This window comes from Ranitomeya variabilis, chromosome 3, assembly GCF_051348905.1.
Source record: "Ranitomeya variabilis isolate aRanVar5 chromosome 3, aRanVar5.hap1, whole genome shotgun sequence".
NCBI classification, from domain to species: Eukaryota; Metazoa; Chordata; class Amphibia; order Anura; family Dendrobatidae; genus Ranitomeya; species Ranitomeya variabilis.
In genome coordinates this window covers 730984973-731001907 of record NC_135234.1, presented here as the reverse complement: position 1 = coordinate 731001907, position 16935 = coordinate 730984973, and positions in this window count along the sequence as shown.

The following is a 16935-nucleotide window of genomic DNA, read 5'->3' as shown; positions in this document are numbered from 1 at the left end:
CATATATCTCTGAACTAATCTCCCGATATCCTCCCTCACGTAATCTCCAGTCCTCCCAAGACCTCCTTCTCTCCTCCACACTTATCCGCTCCTCACCCAACCGTCTCCAAGACTTCTCCCTAACATCCCTCATCCTCTGGAATTATCTGCCCAAAAAGTCCGACTATCAACCCCATTCGGATCCTTCAGCCGGAACCTGAAAACCCACCTCTTCAGGAAAGCCTACAGCCTGCACTGACCCCGCTGCCTCCTCATCACTACCGTAGCTACCGCCTCACCAACACCGGAGCTCCTGCAACCCTCAACCTACTGTCTCCTCCACCATCTTGTAGAATGTAAGCCTGCAAGGGCAGGGTCCTCGCCCCTCTGTCTCAGTGTGTCATTGTTAGTTTGTTTACTGTAAGTGATATCTGTAACTTGTATGTAACCCATTCTCATGTACAGCACCATGGAATCAATGGTGCTTTATAAATAAATAATAATAATAACTGCACAGTCACTTTTCTTCATCCAGTAGCTTTTATTAGGTTTCTTTAGACTTCTACTGATAGGTATTTCATACTGAAGTCTCGTAAACTATTACTTCCACTCATTCATAGATTACATGTGTACCAACTTTAGCAGTTCCAATGCTTTTCCATTTGATGCCCAGGATGTCCATGGCACGGCAACTTACCTCCTACACCTCAGTAGGATAGAACCGAGTAGCGAGGCACCTCAATCCCTTAAACATGTTACATAATGCTGATGGATAGAGTTCTTTATAGGGTAAAGTGTCTCTTATCACAGTCACTTATCATAGTGAGGTGTTTCAGGGACAGCGTCTACCGTATAAAACATTTCAGTACTCTGGATCAGCATCTTCACCAGAAGGGCAGGTTCTTTTTGCCCAAGTTGTTCATATGTTTGGCAGGATTTTATACCGTCAGTACTTAACAGCTCTTCAGTATTCTTACATCCGATGTAAGGAAGACAATGCAATAAGGCTGCAGTACTGGATGCCTTAATCTGCTTGTATTTACTGTGTATCTTTATCAGTATGGCCAGGTTCACATTAGCGTATCTGTGCCCAGCGTAGGCCTGCGTACTCCTTTCCCAAGATCCGTATGCGTCTTGCGTACCTATATTTAACATTGTGTATGCAGGGACATGCATTGGCATCAGTTTGTACGCGGATGCTTGCCCGTGCGTCAGTTCCCGCCGAATGCAACATCTTGCATTTTTTGAGCCGTCAAATATGCGCAGGCATGCGGATGAGTGCGTCAAAACAACGCATTAGGCTATGTGCACACGTTGTGGATTTACCTGGGTATATGAGCGATGGACTATGGGATAGAGGATATGTATGATGATATATGGGCACTGGACTATAGGATCAAGGATGTGTATGATGGTATATGGGCACTGGACTATAGGATGAAGGATATGTATGATGGTATATGGGGATGGGACTAAGGGAAGGAGAAGAATCATGATAATTTGTTTCAACAGACACCACTTAGTAAATAGAAAACTAACCACATGAAATTAACAATACATTTTTTATTACATACAAATCAAGATGAAATTAAAAAAACAAAAACGTAATACACAATTTTATATTGATATTGGATGCTTCTGACAGAATTTGATAGTGATCTTGGCTTCACACATTTCAATAGTGATCTTAGCATCTTCTTTTTGGTGGAATAAAGGATAAAAAATAGTTAACATATGATAAAATGTTTGGAAACACATTTTAATTCGGAAATTGTCTTTAGAAATTTGGCAATTTACCTCCTCAAATCGGTGTAAAGCACATAAAAGTGCCCTTTCTCTGTGCGCTCAGCTACCAGAGGATGCACCCCCATTTTTTTGAGAGCTCGCCTTCTCTGCTGCGCCTAAAATAAAAAAAGAAAAAAATATTGTTTAGAGCACAACACAGTGAAAAAAAATACATGTAAAGATTTTTTGACATCTACTTTAGCTTACCTGATCTCTGTGATGATTGAGGATTTGCAGCAGCAACCCCATCATCAGAATCCTGTAGGGCCTGTGGACCTGTAGCTGCGGGCTCTGATCTTGGCTCTGCTCTGCGCTCTGCTGAGCACTCTCATCTTGGAGCAAACGTCCACTCTTTATTGGTGTGTTTCCAAAATGAAGAATGGAAGAAGGGGTTGGACAAGGAAATGACATAAAAAATTTTTTTTTCTTAGTGAAGTTTGTCAAGTTTATAGCTTTATAGGTGTAAAAAACGCAGACAATTCTGCAGGAAAAACCGCAATGAAAACCGCGTAAAAAACGCATCAAAACAGCATCTGCGTTTTCTGCCAAGAGATGCGGATTCAGTGCGGAAAAATCCGCAAGTAAATCCGCAATGTGTGCACATAGCCTTAATCTCTATGGGAACGCATTGGTACGCAAGGACATGCGCATGGATGCGTTTGATGTGCATGCGTACTTCAGAATGAGCTTTAATGTATGTAAAAGAAACAATTTTTTGTATTTTTCTTAATAGAAATAGTTTGTTTTCATAATCCCTGTGTTTTCTGTCTCTTTATTTGAAAACACGTGTGTATTGTATTGTTGAGTGAAGTAGTAACGGGTGTTCCAGTGTAGGTGTTATTATTATTAAAGACAGCAAACATTACAGGAACATTTACTTGCAAGTGGATTAAACCATTTCGTCTTGCCATGCCACATGTCCAATATCTAAAACAAAGTAAGCAGCAATGTTGTTTCTCATTTGGACAACTTCCACTGTAGTCCTCAGAGGGTGATATTGGTAATCCTGCAATGTAATAGCAACAGATTCCTCAAGTTCTAAGTGGTGTCGCTCTTTCTCAAGGATGTAATTGTGCAGATCAAGACAGGCTTTGACAGCATCATCAATTGTCTCAGTTTTTAGATAGAGGCACAATCCACAGTTCTTCGTGCCCTTGTCAGTTGGTATTTGTAAATCCTTTTGGTGTGATTCAAGTCCTGTCTCAACGGGTTTATGAAGTTGGCACACATTTGAAATGCCTCATCCCCAACCACAACAAATGGCATTGGTTCTTCAGTGTTCGGAAGAGGTTGTGGCGTTGGAAAATTGAAATTATTCCCATACAAACGTTGGCCCATGTCAGAGTCTTTGAAAGTCTGAGAGTAATTTCCTCATCCAAATGAACCAGCGTCCACGGCGACAAATCGTCAGCATCTGCAATCGCCATGAGAACAATCGAAAAGTATTTTTTTGTAATTGAAATACTCGGATCCCCTTTCAGTAGGTTTCATAATCCGAATGTGTTTGCCGTCCACAGCCACCAAACAGTTTGGAAAGTTACAAATGTCCTGGAATTTTACAGCATTTTCCAGCCAGAATTCAGTTGTGGGTTGGTGAGGAATTCTTCACGCAGAACGTCACATAAAGCACAGCTGGTGTCTACAACTACCCCAGAAAGGGTGGACACTCCAATCCAGAATTGAAAATGTAGACATAAGGTCTCTCCGGTAGCCAGGAATCTGCCAAACAGAATATGGAAAAAAAAATCAGTACATGGCTTTTAAACAATAATGCTAATGATGTGTTTCTTTTTCAAACACGTAGCAGCAAGTCATTGAAGCTCTGTTCCGACATCCTCGTGTAGTCGAAAAACTTCTCCATGTTTTCACACAGCTCGGTGTACAACGAGTGGTAGGCTCCACGGCTCTCTCGTACGTCAACGATGGGGTTTTGCCAATAGCGACGACGACGTCTTCTCCATCTATCTCTTCTTTCTTTTTCACAATCACAGCAAAGGCAACAGCCAATTTTAATGACAAATCACGATTAAGGGCTCCTACTCACTTGCGAGCAACTCGGATGAGTCTTGCACGGCAATACCCCGGCACTGCACCTGGTATAGAGGAGCGGTGTGTGTGGCTGCATGTATTCCTATGCAGCCGCACGCTCCGATCTGAATGGCGGGTGCAGAGCCGGGTTTTAAACATGCGAGACTCATCCGAGTTGCTCGCAAGTGAGTAGGAGCCCTAAGATTGAAGCAATCCATGCTAAAATCCATCTTGCAGCTGGATACAGCAGCAAACGAAGAGGATTTCATCTGTGCAGGGTCTATATATATATAGAAATCCCATGAGACACGCCCATTGTGTGTGGCTTTTGTGAAGGAAATTCTACTAAAAAAGCATTGGCCGCATACCCAAATTCTACTGGAAATATCGAACCCATGCGCATAAACAACGCAAACGCATGCAAAAACGCATGCACACGCATGCGTTAGCCGATGCGTATAAAAACCGCATCATAAGCATGCGTTTAAATGCGTTTTGGCATGCGTTTGCGCATGCAGATGATAGGCTTTGCATGCAGATGATACGCTTTGCACGCAGATGATACGCTGTGCACAGAAACGCTAATGTGAACCTAGCCTAAGTCAGGTTGGTATCTCCTGACGTCTTGGCAGAAGTCTCTCATTCCAGTTGTAGGTCTGGTCGAAATCTGCAAATAGTGAAGTGGAACATGTCTGGATCAGCAGTTTTGGGTGATTTAGATGTACAGTACAAAGACTGACAATCCTCCCAAATATCCTGCCAATTTTTTTTTTTCCAGCAAGCTGGCAATTTTTAACAGGGCTTGTAAGCTTTGTATGACAACTTTTAGCTTCCGATGACCCGATAATTTACTGCAAACGACGTCTTTGAGTTGATGCACCTGTCTTAGGGCACCTTTACTGGAATTTCCCATAGCTTATACAGCAAGACAGACCTCAAGCTCGTCCTAGCTTCCCATCTTTGAAGCCATTAATGAGATTAAATCTTTTGCCATATTCTCCTCCAGGAGCTCAGAATGGCGTAAGAGCTCTGAGGAAAACATGACACTTTGCTTTTTCTGACAGCAGAACTTATTGTTATAAGCATGTAATGGATGACCTTTCTCCTTTCCTCATCAGTTAAGACACATGTAATGTAATAACACATTGCAGCCTGGGCTGTGTCTGCGTTACAGAGAACACCAGAGTCATCCTGGTGGTTTATGAACCCATACTAGGGCAGAAGATGGTAACAAAAAGGTCAAAGTTTTCTGGTGGTCCAGCTTTGTATTGTGTATGTACAATCAAATCATCCACTGTCAGTATATTCTGCGCTGCACTTTTTCTGTCTTTACAATATCTTATGGTTTTGGTATAAATCAGATCCAATATTTTCAGCGTACTGCAGTGTGGATGCTCATCATCGATTTAATTTCCAGACGCTCCATGACTTTTTCGGAGTGGCATAGAGTAATTTTAGCCAGGATCATCATAGCTGCGCCAGTTATTCCCTGACGTGTCAAAAAAAGGGGAGAAAGAAGTGCAGTAGTGATGTGCACACCTCATCTGATAATAAAAAAAGATACTTTATTAATCAAACATGTAAAGTATTTGATTTATAAAAACAACAGCAACATAACCTGATGCACATACATACATATCTATGCAAGAGCCTGTCATGTAAATACCCTTGCTTAGATGCATGGCAAAAGCCTATGGGAATTGGCTAATGTTACCAGCAAAAAATCTAAGGCCACTTCAACCATATGGTTGAAGTACACATAAGGTGCTAGATGTAGATAAGGTGCAATTTAGGCAATTATAGAATGAACTAGATGGTGGCCCGATTCTAACGCATCGGGTATTCTAGAATATGTATTTAGTTTATCTATTTATCTATGAAGATTTAAGAATAATGCAATGAACACCCAGGATTTTCTGGGTAAAATATATACATTATTATTACATTTTATTGCTCATAGAACTTAATATAATTGAACGAAATTATTAAACAGATCATCGAAATATATAAACCATTACATGAATATCTAACTGTATTTAAATAAATCATCGGACAAAAGAAGTACATCGACACTATAATATATTTGTAACAATATCAACCCAAAATATTTTTGTACACCACATTTCTTGTGAATACCTTCTGACTACCTATAAGCAACTTTCCTTGTAAAGGGGTAGGAAGAACTTGCACCTTGATGTTGTATCTCATTTTAACTCTTGAAAATGCAACGCAGAGTTGTCCTTCACCAAAAACGGGCTCCGGTAGATATATGCCAACACGGTGTAGAGTTTGACCTAGTGACTTGTTTATTGTCATGGAAAAAGCTGGTTTTACTGAAAACTGTTGACGCCGAAGCCTAAATGGAAGACCGGTGTCCGAAGGACATAAATCAGTGCGTGGAATGAACACTCTCTCCTTTTGCTGATCCAGTGATCACTCTTGCTTGAATTACGTGAGAATGGAGTCTAGTAACAATAAGGCGAGTTCCATTACATAGACCATTTTTTGTATTTTGATTCCGCAGCAATATTATGATTGTTCGAACGTTGAGTTGTAGTCTGTGGGATGGCATTCCTGATGATGTAAGACTATTTAAAAATTCAACTTGATAATGCTCTCGTTCATCTTCATTGTCTACATCCTCTGAATCATCACTTTTGTACGACTTATACTCTCCAGGCATTCTATCCATCACACAGGAATTTAGCAGAGCCGCGTCATCGTTCTTGGGACAGAGAATTGCATGGGAAGAGGCCCTCAACACTGCTTTGCCAAGGTTGTATTCGTTGCTAAGTTCAACGTTACCAAGTTTAAGAAGCCAGTTGCTATACTCTGGGTCAAAAGATCGCATGTTGTTAATTAGTTGGAGTTTATTAAACTGTTTCCAAAGGTCAGCCATTTTTAAGCTGGACTCGATAACCTCTGTTCTTGTTCCATTTGGTATGAAGGCATTTCCTAAAATCTCCGCCAATGACAAAAACTTTACCTCCAAACAGAATTTCATTTTTTTTCAGCAACATTTGTAGTCATGACTTCACGCAGAAGTCTGTCAATTAAGCTCAAAGCGTATTTGGGTGCCATGGTGTACTCTTCAATATCAAAAGATTTGCGTTGTTTAACTGTCTTCCTGCAAATGTGTCTTGTTTTATTCTGGAAACGCAGATTTCGTTGACTGGAACTAGTATTCCAAAGATTGAATGGATAGTGCGATGTCATGGTTCCCAATGGCAAGGGAACGTCAGAGAACTTAAATAACAGACTAGCTCTTGGGTGATGGAATCTCGAGCTGACCGTGAGCTAAACCTACCACACAACTAACAGTGGCCGGGTGACGTGCCTACGTTTTATCCCTAGACGCCCAGCGCCAGCCGGAGAACTAACTAACCCTAATAGAGGAAAAAACAGACCTGGCTTACCTCTAGGGAAATTCCCCCAAAAAGGAGACAGAAGCCCCCCACATATATTGACGGTGAGTTCAGAGGAAAAGACATACGCAGTATGAAGGTAGGTTCAGCAAAGCGAGGTCCGCTTACAAGATAGTAAGAAGATACAATAGGGAACTTCACGGTCAGCTGAAAACCCTATTAAAATACCATCCAGAAATTACTTTAAGACTCATGTGTCAACTCATGACACCGGAGTGGTAATTTCGGCCCACAAGAGCTTCCAGCTACAGAAACATAACATAACTGTGAACTGGAACAAAAATGCAAACAAACTTAGGACTAAGAGTCCAACTTAGCTGATAGTAGTCTAGAAGCAGGAACATGCAACAGAAAGGCTCTGGTTACATTGATGGCCGGCACTAGAATAACTGAGCAGCAAGGCTAAATAGGATACTCCCACATCCTGATGGAAACAGGTGAACAGAGAAAGTGAAGCACACAAGTCCAGTACCACCAGCGACCACCGGGGGAGCCCAAAAACCAAATTCACAACAGTGCGACCTCCTCATAAAATGTTTGCTGCAATACCTGTTGTAGCCGATGGCAATACGACTTTTCTCAACCCTCTATCGTGATGTATGAAAACTTCATAGAGGTATGTTTTACCGCCCCCTCCTGGACCGTCAATAAGGAAACATTTCAGCCTTGCATCTGCTTGGTTTTCTATAACGCTCACAATAGTGTCATATGCAATCCGTTGCTGTTCATTTAAGGATTTTCTCTTCTCTGTTGCCAACAATAATTCGTAAGCCTCATCATACTCTGGAACTTGTGGAACTTGAATTGCAGGCTCTGGCAAATTAAAGTCTGGAAACGTTTTTCCATGCAGTAGTTAGACATTTTGGACATCTTGCATGGCATAAGATTCGCAATTTTGACAATTTCCACTTCTGTTGTGAAGACGTAAGCAGTAATCCTCAATTATATGTTCTTTGAAATTTGTCCAAAGTTGAGCCGGATTTGTACGCGGTCCAAATACGTCCAAGTAAGTCTCCACACACTATCATTCAATAGAAGTCCTAAAGCCAAAGCTGCAGCTTTAAATGTATCGTGCAATACTCCATTAACCGTTTTCAAATTGTCATAACTTGTAGTTCCTTTGACATGCAGTAGTGATAGCCGAAAGCAATATCTTTCTTGATCCTTGACACTAACAGTATACATGCGTCCAATTATTCTGCTAACTCCTCGTTGTCTTGGATTCTAAGTTTCTGGAATCTCTCAATACAAATACTGCCTTGCGTTTTCGTCACGTTGGTTCAGCAAAAACCATTCCATTAATGTTGACGTCGTGCTTAAAGTTTTTGCAACATCTTTGACTTGAGCATCTTTAAAGAAATGAAGCTGCTGTTCATTTGGTAAATGATAAGCTAAACGTATAATGGCATGGGACTGTGAATGCATTGGAAACGCAAATATCCTCCAAGCAGCTTCTGGAGCACTGACATATCTTGAGTCAACAAAAGTTGATGATTCATCGTGATTGACTGTTTTCTGGTGTATTTCGACATTAGCTTTGTCATGCCCCTTGTAGATGTACTTGAAAAGATATTTTACACTTTATTGAAGCACAGATTTCTACGTTGATGTGACAGTTGTAGCGTTTTGATAAGTACGGGTTGTATGGGACTATCCATGAGTTATTTATAATTTTTTTGTTGCGAACAATGTTATCAATCTGTTGTCGCCGGTAGGATGGGTAGCCATCCAAGTCTTTAACAGTGTGCTGTTTCAACTCCTTTGGAAACACTTTTGTACACTTTCCATTTTCCATGCATGGACTTTTTGGATTTACTACACCGCATGGGCCATGAACCATATGAGAGACTACAATATTATACAGTTCAGGATACTTTTCTTGGTTAGGAATTTCAGTCCACACTATGTTGTTTATTACTTCCTCCGTACGAAACTTTGAATCCGCGTCTAAGATAATTAGTATATGCGCATGTGGGAGACCTCGTTTTTAAAACTCTGACGTTTACCATTGCTATGACTGTTCCAAAAAGCCCATTTTTTATGTCTTTCAAAAGGCTGCTGAGTTTCAGTCGAAATACGCGTGCGACTAAGTCCAGCCTGTGTTCAACTTGTTGCCAGGGTTCTAGATTTTTGGTAATTTCCGGCCATTTAGGTTTACAGGTCATTGTCACAAAAATGTCAGGTCCTCCATAGTTTGTTACTATTGCCATTGCATCTTGATAACGCTGTTGCATGTTGCGGGGGCTACCTTCAAACGACGATGGGAGGATTACTGTTTTAACAATTGGAATTCCCTTTTGAATTGATTTTTTTTGCAAATGTTCTTGAAGAACGCAGTAGTTTTCAACTTTAAGTTGTTTTTGGTTCATTTGTATGAAATTTAGATGATTTCCCACCGTTTAAAATAGGATTGAAGTCATTTCGGACAGACAGAAGAAAACTAGTACTGCAGTTGTGTAATTCTTGAAGTTTCTTGCTTGTTTAGGCTTTCATGCCACCCTTGTTTACCTCTTGGAAAGAATAGCGGATACAGAAGAGCATCAAGGTTGCTGTGCAAAATGCTAATTCGTTGTGTCTTAGGAACCAAAAGGGTTCTTTTGGTCTGGCTTAAGATGGACTAATATATCCCTTAGAAAAGGAGGCTCTCCGTCATCGTTTTGAAAAACAACTGCGACTTCACTTACACGTGGTTTGTTGTAAAGTCGGGGATCCTGTTTACGTTCTTGTTTAATGGCCATGACAATAGAAGGCATTTCAATCCCATTTTGTATAGCCCTCTGTTCCTCCTCAGCTTTGACGTCTTTTAGCATGCCATATGTGGCAGCAAATGGGATGATTTTTTGTAAATGTATGGCAATTTCGTTCATCATTTCAGCATCACACTTTTCATTTTCTTTCATGTTCATCCTTTGTTCTGTAACCTCATTTGTATCAATGATGTATAATTGCAAATTTTGGTGGTTGTCCTATTTCTGGGTGAAGTGTTCCAGTGCGGTGGTAGATCTGGCTGTGAATTTTAAAACAATACGGTCCGAATCCAGGGGGCGGTGCAATGTTGGCACGAAATGAAGCATGAGAACTGTTGATGCTATGGATATTTTCCATAAAATTTCTACTGTGTTGATGCGTTAATTTCATCCACTGCTCAAACAGATCTGAGTAGTGAGGTCTCGGTAGCATAACTTTTCCTTTTTGGCAGCATTGAGTAAATTGATTGTCAGATGTTTTTTCATCAATGAAATTCAGAGAGTCCCATTTAGAGCAAACTGCATTCATAGTCTGGCTTTTTTATATATAAATCGTGGAAACGTAGGGATGCAACTTCCCAAGATTTTGTCGTCTTTTAGTTTCCCCCAGTGTTTGTTCACTATTTTTTTGAGAATACTGACATTTGAGTTATACTGTGTAATAATTGAGACGACATTAATTTCTCATTGTCCATTTTTCCATGTATTTCTTTAAGAAGATCCTGGCGGCGTAGGTCAGAGACATAGGTTTTTGATGCTTCTAGTGATTTTATATTATAACCTTTTTCCAAAATTTGGCAGTAAGTGATTCTGCCTCTTTCTCAAACTGTTGGAGTCTAGAGCAGTTCCGGTAAAGCCTCATATGCTGACTCTTTGATACATTTAGTAACCAATCGGGCAAATGTCAACTGTCATTGGGGATAAAGCTATTTGCATCCGTGGGTTTGTTATAAGTGCAAGTTTGTATAGAAGAATTGTCAATAAAAATGTTTAGAACTAAAAAATTTATAGTGTGAGTGCTGGTAGTGGCAGTGAATTTTAAAAAGAATTCATTTTTATTAATATCAATTAAAAATTGGTCCAAGAACTGAGAGCCACCTGCCCAAATAAGACATCATCGATAAAACGGCGCCATAGGACCAGGTCTGCGCGTAAAGAGCCTCCAGGAGATATGCTATCCTTTTCCCAATGCCCCACATAGAGGTTTGCATAGCTTGGCGCGTACCTGGTCCCCATTGCCATACCCCATTGCTGGGTGTAGTAGTGCGCCTGGAATTTAAAAAAATTATGGGTTAAAATAAATAGCATACATTCCGTCAAAAAATCTGTTTGTTCCTTTCTTATTCTCTATAACAGTATATAGTGAAGTAATGTCTAAAGTGCCTAAGATGTAATTATCCTTCCACTGTATACTCTCAAGTATTTTCAGTACATGAGTACTGTCTTTCAGATGGTCTGGTAATGATGGTATAAGTTTCTGTAGGTGAGTATCTACAAAGCATGACATATTGGCTGTGAGACATTGTATTCCAGAAATTATTGGACGTGTGTCACCTAGAAGGCGTAGGGCTTCCACATGATAATCCTCCTGGTTGAGGATAACAATCCCTCCTCCCTAATCTGCTGGACGTATTACTAGTTCTTTATTTCTTTGAAGAGCTATTATGGCCTGTCTTTCTTTGAATGTCAAATTATCTTTGAATTTTGAACATCTATTTGCGCTTAATCTCATATCATCAATGACATTTTTTTGGAAAGTTTCCATGGATTCTGAATATTCATTCCTAGGATTGAATTAAGATTTTTTTCTTAATGCGGTATGGATGTAAGGATCTAAAGGACTCTTTAAGGCTGGTGTGGTAGCAGCAGGTTTCATGTAGTATCTTTTAATAGCCAATTTTCTCATAAAGAGCTATACACTCACTGGCCACTTTATTAGGTACACCTGTCCAACTTCTTGTTAACACTTAATTTCTAATCAGCCAATCACATGGCGGCAACTCAGTGCATTTAGGCATGTAGACATGGTCAAGACAATCTCCTGCAGTTCAAACCGAGCATCAGTATGGGGAAGAAAGGTGATTTGAGTGCCTTTGAACGTGGCATGGTTGTTGGTGCCAGAAGGGCTGGTCTGAGTATTTCAGAAACTGCTGATCTACTGGGATTTTCACGCACAACCATCTCTAGGGTTTACAGAGAATGGTCCGAAAAAGAAAAAAAATCCAGTGAGCGGCAGTTCTGTGGGCGGAAATGCCTTGTTGATGCCAGAGGTCAGAGGAGAATGGGCAGACTGGTTCGAGCTGATAGAAAGGCAACAGTGACTCAAATCGCCACCCGTTACAACCAAGGTAGGCCTAAGAGCATCTCTGAACGCACAGTGCGTCGAACTTTGAGGCAGATGGGCTACAGCAGCAGAAGACCACACCGGGTACCACTCCTTTCAGCTAAGAACAGGAAACTGAGGCTACAATTTGTACAAGCTCATCGAAATTGGACAGTAGAAGATTGGAAAAACGTTGCTTGGTCTGATGAGTCTCGATTTCTGCTGCGACATTCGGATGGTAGGGTCAGAATTTGGCGTAAACAACATGAAAGCATGGATCCATCCTGCCTTGTATGGAGCATCTTTGGGATGTGCAGCCGACAAATCTGCGGCAACTGTGTGATGCCATCATGTCAATATGGACCAAAATCTCTGAGGAATGCTTCCAGCACCTTGTTGAATCTATGCCACGAAGAATTGAGGCAGTTCTGAAGGCAAAAGGGGGTCCAACCCGTTACTAGCATGGTGTACCTAATAAAGTGGCCGGTGAGTGTATATCTATAAAGGCCTGGAATTTGTCTAATTTGCTAGATGGAGCGTATTTAAGTCCTTTATTCAATAAGGCTATTTCATGTGTATCCAGCTTATGTTTAGTAAGGTTGAAAACAGTAGAGTCAGTATCCTTATTTGGCTTCAATTGCTTTTTCTTTTTGGTGAGTTTTTTTCTTATCTGTTGGTTTTTGTTTGTTTTTTTATTATTTATTTTGGACATGGACGGTTTGTTTGAGTTGTGATAATTAGATTCATTGGCTTGATTAGACTCCCAAAATTTCGAACCTATTCATAGTGGTTATATTCATAGTGGTTATAGGTGTAGACATTGAGGTGGTAGGAGTGTTTTCTTCAACTGAGTTAGAATTCAAGGTTGGGAAATCTGTAGTTGTACTTGGCCATCTGTTAGTATCCCGCATAGGGTCAGGAGTACATAAAGTAAAAGACGGTGAGTTGGGGTATATAGAAAATTGGTTCTCAGAGATAGGGGAAGTAGATAAATTACTGCCCGTCTCATCAAGGACTTCGAAGACCGGTTCCTTGTGGGACGAGTTCCTAATTGCACATTCTGGAATGACGTCCCTGTCAAATTTTTTCCTTTTCCTCCCCATAATTTCCTGTTCTTTACTATGAGTTATTTTGGTTATATTGTTTGAAATTTTTATAATTTCGGGGGTGGTTTTTATAAGGTTTAGTAATGTCAAATAGTGCTGCTATTTTATGTTTACTTTCCATGAGTTGTTTTCATCTATTCAATAATAAAACCAACCGCTTGTCTGGAAAACTCTTTAAACATAGATTCTCATTCATTAAGAGTGCTAGGGTCCCCAATGTCGCCTGATAGGGCTTTTTAGACTGTCAGACCCTTGGGAATGCAGTCATAAGCTAGATACCGTTCAAGGGTGGCAACTTCCCACAGATCCCTCATTTCTTTAATTAGGAGGTGTTGCAGTTTACTTAGAGAGTCCTTAATTAGGGTAAGGTCTTGTTTATTTGTTTCTGTGGGGCCCTGTTGGTATGAACGGTGAAAGAATTTATGGATGTTATCTATACGATTCTTACGGTCTACCCATAAGTCTCCCATATTTGATTAGAGTCTAGGAGAGTGAAATTATACTGCTGCCAACTGAAAAAGTGGTAAAAGGAATACAGTGCAATACAAAATACAGTGGCGCAAGTATAAAAGGTTTTTTCGTGCTGCAAATGAAGACAACAACAACAAAGTTGTCAGTAAATAAATGTTATAGTGGCAATATATTGCGCAAAGTGAGACCTTGGAAAAAAATCAGTATGTTTACTGAAAATGGTACGCTGATATGCAAATTATAGCATATATAGTACAATCAACTTATAATACGCTGCTCAAAAAAGTAAAGAACACTAAAATCCCACATCCTAGATATCACTGAATGAAATATTCCAGTTGTACATCTTTATTCATTACATTGTGGAATGTGTTGAGAATAATAAAACCTAAAAATTATCAACGTAAATCACAACTAATATCCCACGGAGGTCTGGAGTTGGAATGATGCTCAAAATCAAAGTGGAAAATGAAGTTAAAGGCTGATCCAACTTCAGTGGAAATGCCTCAAGACAAGGAAATGATGCTCAGTTGTGTGTGTGGCCTCCACGTGCCTGTATGATCTCCCTACAATGCCTGGGCATGCTCCTGATGAGGCGGCGGATGGTCTCCTGAGGGATCTCCTCCCAGACCTGGACTAAAGCATCCGCCAACAATCTGGTGCAACGTAATGTTGGTGGATGGTGCGAGACATGATGTCCCAGATGTGTTCAATCGGATTCAGGTCTGGGGAACGGGTGGGCCTGTCCATAGCTTCAATGCCTTCATCTTGCAGGAACTATTGACACACTCCAGTCTCATGAGGTCTGTCATTGTCCTGCATTAGGAGGCACCCAGGGCCAACCGCACCAGCATATGGTCTCACAAGGGGTCTGAGGATCTCATCTCGGTACTTAATGGCAGTCAGGCTACCTCTGGCAAGCATATGGAGGGCTGTGCGGCCCTCTAAAGAAATGCCACCCCACACCATTACTGATCCACTGCCAAACCTGTCATCCTGAAGGATGTTGCAGGCAGCAGATCACTCTCCACGGCGTCTCCAGACTCTGTCACATGTGCTCAGCGTGAACCTGATTTCATCTGTGAAGAGCACAGGGCGCCAGTGGCAAATTTGCCAATCCTGTTCTGTGGCAAATGCCAAGCGTTCTGCACGTTGTTGGTCTGTGAGCACAACCCCCATCTGTGGATGTCGGGCACTCAGACCATCCTCATGGAGTCGGTTTCTAACCGTTTGTGCAGACACGTGCACATTTGTGGCCTGCTGGAGGTCATTTTGCAGGCTTCTGGCAGTGCTCCTCCTGTTCCTCCTTGCACAGAGTCAGAGGTAGAGGTCCTGCTGCTGGGTTTTTGCCCCCCAACGGCCATCTCCATGTCTCCTGGTGTACTGGCCTGTCTCCTGGTGTACTGGCCTGTCTCCTGGTAGCGCCTCCAGTTTCTGGCCACTACGTTGACAGACAGCAAACCTTGCCACAGCTCGCATTGATGTTCCATCCTGGATGAGCTGCACTGCCTGAGCCACTTGTGTGGGTTGTAGAGTCCGTCTTATGCAACCACGAGTGTAAAAGCACAACCAACATTCAAAAGTGACCAAAACATCAGCCAGAAAGCATTGGTACTGAGATGTGGTCTGTGGTCCCCACCTGCAGACCCACTCCTTTATTGAGTGTGTCTTGATAATTGCCAATAATTTCCATCTGTTGTCTATTTTATTTGCACAACAGCCGAGGAAGTTTGATATCACAGAAGTTTATACTTGGAGTTATATTCTGTTGTTTAAGTGTTCCCTTTATTTTTTGAGCAATGTATGTAGTTTATATATACTATGAGTCTATCAGTCCAGAATAAGACAACATATCAAGTACAGTGTGTCCATGAAAGTCATGAAGTCATGGTGCACTTTTGACCAGTCCCTGGAAAGCAACAAAAGACGATCGAAATGTGAAATCTGCTCCAAATAAAAGAAAAACTCCCAGTTTCATATCTATTCAGTGCAGTTAGATGTGGGCTCCATTTGTTGCACACATCCAAATGATAGTGAAGTTCTTGCCACACATGGGTAAGGACTAGTGATGAGCGAGCACTAAAATGCTCAGGTGCTCGTTGCTTGGGTCGAGCAGATTGTAATACTTGGGTACTCGACCCGAGCAACGAGCCCAATGTAACTCTATGGGAGACCCGAGTAGTTTTACCACGATCCCCCCGGGGGTCCTTTTAAAGTCTAAAAACGTCTGAAAATGGTGGAAAAATATTTAGAATTGACAGTCCTCAGTGGTTGATATCTTTTAATGGCTAACTGAATTTTTTTTTTTTCTGTGCTATGTTGTGCATAAATATGTGATTCTTCAGAAGTTCTTTTAGTCTTTGCCTGATGAAGAGACCTGTGTAGTCTCGAAGGCTTGTAATTTGTTACCATCTTTTCAGTTAGCCATTAAAAGGTATCAACCACTGAGGACTCTCAATTCTAAATATTTTTCTATCTACTGGCTAACACGTTACCAAGATTTATATCTTTCCTGTATGAAAATGGTGGAAACACAGCTCAAATGACACAGGGACATCATGGGGATCGCCCTGGAAGCATTCCTAACTCCTAGTTCACAGCTGTAAACAATTTTTTCCGAGATTCATGCCATTTTTCCTGGTGCAAACAAGAACACACTAAAATAAAACCAAAACTGATTTTGCTGGGAAATATGTTAAGGTACATCCTGCCACGAAGTGACTTTCCTAGCGTGATACGACCCGACGAGTGGTTGGTCACAAAATGGCTAAAAACACACAAGGGAACACCAAGGACACTTTAACAACGGCGGGCCCTGTCGGTAGGGAATGGACACCTCCTGCACTCACCTGAGGATGAGCCCTGCTCTTACTACCGTCCCTATACGGGTTCTTTCAACCCGTCGCCGACCAGGATGCCTAGTCCCTCACTTGCCCTGCACCTATCCCTAAGTAGGCAACTGGAAGGTGAGAGCACTGGTGCCACCGCTGCACTAATACAACACAAGGTAAGGTAAGCCAAACACCAGGAGAAAAGGAAACACAAAACACCTAGCTTTGTCTGCTGCAATG